Below are 5600 nucleotides of genomic sequence, written 5' to 3' on the forward strand. Positions count from 1 at the left end.
ATCATCCTCCATCACCCCCCACTCACTTTTCCAGTATTTGTCCCCCTGGGAAGGGGTTCTAAGTTGATCCTTTTGATCAATTCTCCCTTTCTCCCCACCACCCTCACCTAATCCTCCTAGTATCTCTACTCTCATTGTTGGCCCTGAAGACCTTATCTATCCTGGATTCCCTGTGTTGTGGGCTCTTATTTGTAGCAGTGTGCATGCTCTGGTCTCATCTGATTTGTAAGGTAGAATTGAGGTCATGATAGTGGAGTGAAGGAAGCACCAAAGAGCTAGAGGAAAGTTGTGTGTTTCATCAGTGCTATACTAAACCCTGACTGGCTCATCTCTTCCAGTTGCTAAATTAATGACATTATGAATATGTGGCAGTTACATAATCTGTCAATTTCCAAAGGGGTAGAGCATAGTCTGTCAATCAGGTCACAGCCAGTGATGCCTGTATGTGGGTATGACCTTCTGAAGATTCTGAGAACTCCTGTCTTCCTCCCTGGAGGTGGGACACACACCCTTCCTGTAAGACATTGCCATTGACAAACCACATTGAGCTACACTGATAGACCTAGAGCCCTGGAGCTGGAGGAGCCATGTGGAGACACATGCCAGTGCTGAGATGCTTCCACCGCCACTGGATCCACAAGACTTTCCACTCACTGCACTGTGATCTTTTTGCATTCCACGTCATTTCCTGCAATGTGTGAGTCTCAAGAGGAATTTACAGACTGTTATTGGACATATAAGCTAATATTGGACTTATGGACTTGATCTGGACTGGGTTGGAATGTTTTCTTAAAATAAAATTACTCTTTGATATAAAGTTCTCTCACACATATATGAGTATCAATGAATTTGTTTCTCTAGACTATCCAGACTAACGCACAATAGAATCACATTTATAATGTTCTCTATAATAAAATGATAATGTTTCCACCATGTACCAGAGACACATATAAGCCATAAATACATGAATGGATTTGGGGCTCACAATTAATTATATCTAGGTCCAATATAAGAAAACATAGTTCTCATGCCATGGCCTTACTTGATACTCACCCTTTTGAAGAGATAGGTGCTGAAGCAAAGTGTGGTGAAGTAACTAAATGGTGCCTACCTTTCAGAAAGAATAGCATCTGGTGTCTTAAAGACTTGTCTTCAAACAAGCAGCATCTAAGTGAGGTGGCAACTAAGTTCCCTTTGAAGAAGTACACCAGCCTATGTAATCCAAAGATTATAAATAATAGAATCCAAACCTGGACGAGGGAACAATATCAATGATTATATTTTGAGCATCTGATGTGCAGAAGGTTATGGACAGTGAAAGCCCAAAATCCATTTCCAGAGTCCCCACATGATTAAGCCTCCAGTGAATTTCTTCTGACCATAGTCCAGGGATATGAATAGCTTTTCCACCAGAAAGAGAGCATTTTAAAGTTAATTGTGGCACATGGTTAGGTTAAAATATAATTTTATCTCCCTTTTGACCCATTTTAAAGTTAAGTTTCTAATATTTTCTGCTATATTTTTGATTGGGGATTTTCTGTTTCATTCATTTTTGTTTGTTTACTTCCTATTTGTATTTTATATGACTTCCTATATAATAAATCCCGGATAGGCAAATCTATCAAGACAGAGACTGAATTAATAATTACTCAGGAGCATTGCAGAGGAGGTTGGAGGCAAATGAGGAGCTAATAACATTGAATATGAGAAGATAATATTTTGAAATTGATTGTAATGATGATTGCACAACTCTTTGTGATATGATTGAACAATTGAATTGCATAATTGTAAATTATATGCCAAAAAACAATTTTTAAATGGTGTTGAAAAAGATGGTAATCATGATGTATAGAGCAAAGTGGTAATCATTATAGAAGTTCTCTAAAGAGAAAAGAAAGGAGTTAGAACAGAAGCAATAAATAAAGTCAAAGGCTGGTAAAATGTCCCTGAATCAATATAGGAACACACCAAAATTCAAGCAGCGTGACCAAAAAAGAAATTTGTCATCAAACAGATGAGTTAATAATTTTGAAATACAAAGATAACAGCAACAAAACTCTACCCATCATTAAAAAAGAAGCAACTAGTTACTAAAATGTATCTAATAACTAGTGTTACCTCAGAGCTTTCTTCTGTAAAAACTTGTAAGATGAAAAGGCAAAGGCAACAGCTACATGATTTTTTTTCTTTAATAGCTACATAATTTTTATGACAAAGATTTTGTGTAAGAATGTGATATGCCACCAAATTTCTATTCACAAGAAAAATGGACTGCTATTGAGTCAATTCTGATTCATAGTGATGTACTCCTGTGGATTTCCAAGACTGAAAATTTTATTGGGAGTAAGAAGCCTCATCTTCCTCCTGAGGAATTATTTCAAACTACTGACATTGTGATGAGCAGCCCAGAGCATAACCCACCAGAGCACGTCATGGTGACATTAGTCATGTAGGCAACTGTCATGATTAATGAGATCAATATCACTAAATTACACACCTCAAAAATGATGAATCATCAAATTCTGTATATAGATTTACAACAATAAAAAGGTTTTAAAATAGTTTGCAGATTAAAAGAAATGCAACCTAAGTGAAGGGTTTCAAAAAGTTCATGAAAAATTCCATTAACATTTCCTTCCTTTTTCCCATGAGCTTTTTGCAGACCCCTTATAGGACCCTTCTCAATAATGCTATCAATATTTTCCTCAGTACATCAGGAAAATAATAATTAATTCATATATAATCAGGGATGTTAAAGTATCAAATACTTAGTGGTGAGTTTTGAAACAAGTCTGGAAACTAAATATAATGACTCTAATATGGTTTTAAAATTGCACACAGAAATTCTGGCAAGAGGGTGGGTTGGGCAGACAAGCTACACAGACGATGAAGACATAAGAGACCAAACAAAACAGGTCTAGGGATAATCTTGGAATTCTGAACTTCAAATGAAAGGATAAAGAAGTGACTCATATTGACTAGAAGAAGAAACGAAACAAAACCAGTAAATATAAGGACACAAATGGAATGGTGAATTGTTAAACTGGCTTTACGCAGTGCAGCCATTTTTAATATTTGCAAGCATCCTTCTGATCATGGTAACCAAACACACTGCCATTGCATTTATTCCAACTCATAGTGATCCTTTGTAGGACTTATGAGGCTGTAAATCTCTACAAAAACAGCCTCATCTTTAGCAGAGTGAATGGTGTATTTGAACTGCTGACCTGGTGGTTATCAGTTCAACATTTAACTGACACCACCACTAGGACTGATCAAGGTGACAACCTGATAATTGGCTCCATTTGGCCTGAACTGCATTACTCCCTGCACTGGTAGCTGGCAATCAGAAACGTGAAATCTTCTCTTTATTCTTTACTGGTGTGGCAGTTACATAATCTCCTGTCAATTTGAGTGAAGGGGTGGAGTCTAGAATGTTAAATTAGGTTGCAGTTTGATGACCTAATTTGGAGGTATGACGGAGATAAACAGGTCACTGGAGTCCAGACCCACTCTCTCTGCCTTCTCTTTCCTGCTGTTGAGACACCCAGAGAGCTAGAAGAGATAGTTGGAGACTCATGCCAGCCTTGAGATGCTTCCACTGCCACTGGATCCACAAGACCTTCTACCCACTGGCCTGTGATCTTCCTGCATTCAGCATCATTGCATGTGCTGTGTGAGTCTAAAGAGGAATTTATGGACTAGTAGACATATGGGCTAATATTGGACTTATGGACTTGATCTGGACTGGGCTGGGATGTTTTCTCAATATATATTGCTCTTTTATATAAAGCTCTTTCTTATCCACATGAGTGTCTATGATTTTTTTCTGTAGTCAACTGGCCTAACACACCTGGCAACACCTTGTGACAACCAAAGGTGTGGTCAGCTCCACTTTCACCCACCTGATGGCCAGTTGTACTACAACTGAGATCCTGTTCTGCCTTAGGCTATGGACACACTTCATGGATCAGTGTTGGGTACAAAAGATGTTGCCCTCCTTTGGCCAGCAAACTTCTTAAGAAAATAGTAATAGTGGAATGCTTTCTCTTTTATTTTGAGTGGAGTGGACAGAATCCACCCCATAATTTACTTTTATTTATTTGTGTATTTTAATAGAACTATATTGGTACATAATTCACATATTATAAAATTCAGTAGTTCAATAATATCAAGAAGAGTTGTACAATCATGACCACAATCAATTTTAGAACATTTTTTCTTTCTTGTACTCATTGTTATTAGTTCTTTTCCCCAACCTTCCCTGCCATAACCTCCAGAAACCATTAATCCAGTTGCTGTCTTTATAAATTCATCCATCTAATGAAAAACATACCAAAACGAAAAATAAAGAAACAACAAAGCTAACACCAGTAACAAAATGAAAGAGGGGGAAACCCCAATAGAAAACTAAGCATGAAATCGTAAAAATTAGAACTTTAAAATGGATCACTAGGAAGATCAACTGATGAGGTGTTAAATTTTAGCCTAACTATATCTTCCATAATCCGCTTTCCAATGCAGCCTGCAGGATAGCAAGGCTGTTCCCATCCCTGTTTTATGGCCAGAGGAGATTCACCCGTGGCTAAAGCCATGTGGGTTTCCCCTTCACTTTTTCTTAAAACGAAAGCAACTTTTAAATGGGTCAAACTGGAGATCAAATAGAATATTACATTTTTATCAAATTACCTCTACTGTACTCATCTCTATAATGTTCTCTGTCTGATAACAAGGTTATTCACATCCCACAACTATGGTCAGAGGGGATAGTGGAATCCTTTCTTAATCTTATTCAAAATATTAATTTTAAAAAAGGAATGACACGGAACAACAATGATTAAAAATCACAACACCTACCACAGCTTTTTGTTTACTAAATATCTTATTAGAGCAACTTAAAACATGGACAAAACAAAAAAAACAACTACCACTTAAAATAGATCCTACAGTGGTAAATTTCCACTGTTGACTCTTACCTTATGGAGATTAAGAAGTTAAATATATTAAGGACAATGGCAATGGGTTCTTACAATTAGACACACATGCTCCCGCTGAGCCAACACTGACTCCCAGTGATCCTTTAAGGGTTCCGGAGGCTGTAAATAGTTATGGAGGCCGTCTCCTCTGTCTCCTGTGGAGGATCTGTGGCAAACGGTCCACAGTCTAACACACAGGACACCAGGGTGTTACAAATAGGGAGCCAATAATATTGTTTTGAATATTTATTCTACGTATCTGTGTGAATTCATGGTTTATAGGTAAATGAAAAAAAAATAAAGAAATGTTTCTATGAACTCTCATATATTATCCATGTGTATGTAAATATTTACACAGGTATTCCCCTACTTCTTTCCATCAAGAAAGATTGGAAACAATGCCATTCAAGAATGATAAGCACATCTAGCCCCCTTTATTGGTTTCTACATATCATTATCTATTAAATGAAACCAGGACTTCACGGGAAAATGGTGCTTTCGGGACCAAGGATGAGGAAAGGGGGAGCAGGGAGGGAGGGGAAAAATGAGGACCTAATGTCAGGGGTTTAAGTGGAGAGAAAATGTTTTGAGAATGATGTACAAATGTGCTTTACACAATTGATG

Source organism: Echinops telfairi, unplaced genomic scaffold, assembly GCF_000313985.2.
Source record: "Echinops telfairi isolate 266 unplaced genomic scaffold, ASM31398v2 ScPeMD7_7;HRSCAF=31, whole genome shotgun sequence".
Taxonomy (NCBI): domain Eukaryota; kingdom Metazoa; phylum Chordata; class Mammalia; order Afrosoricida; family Tenrecidae; genus Echinops; species Echinops telfairi.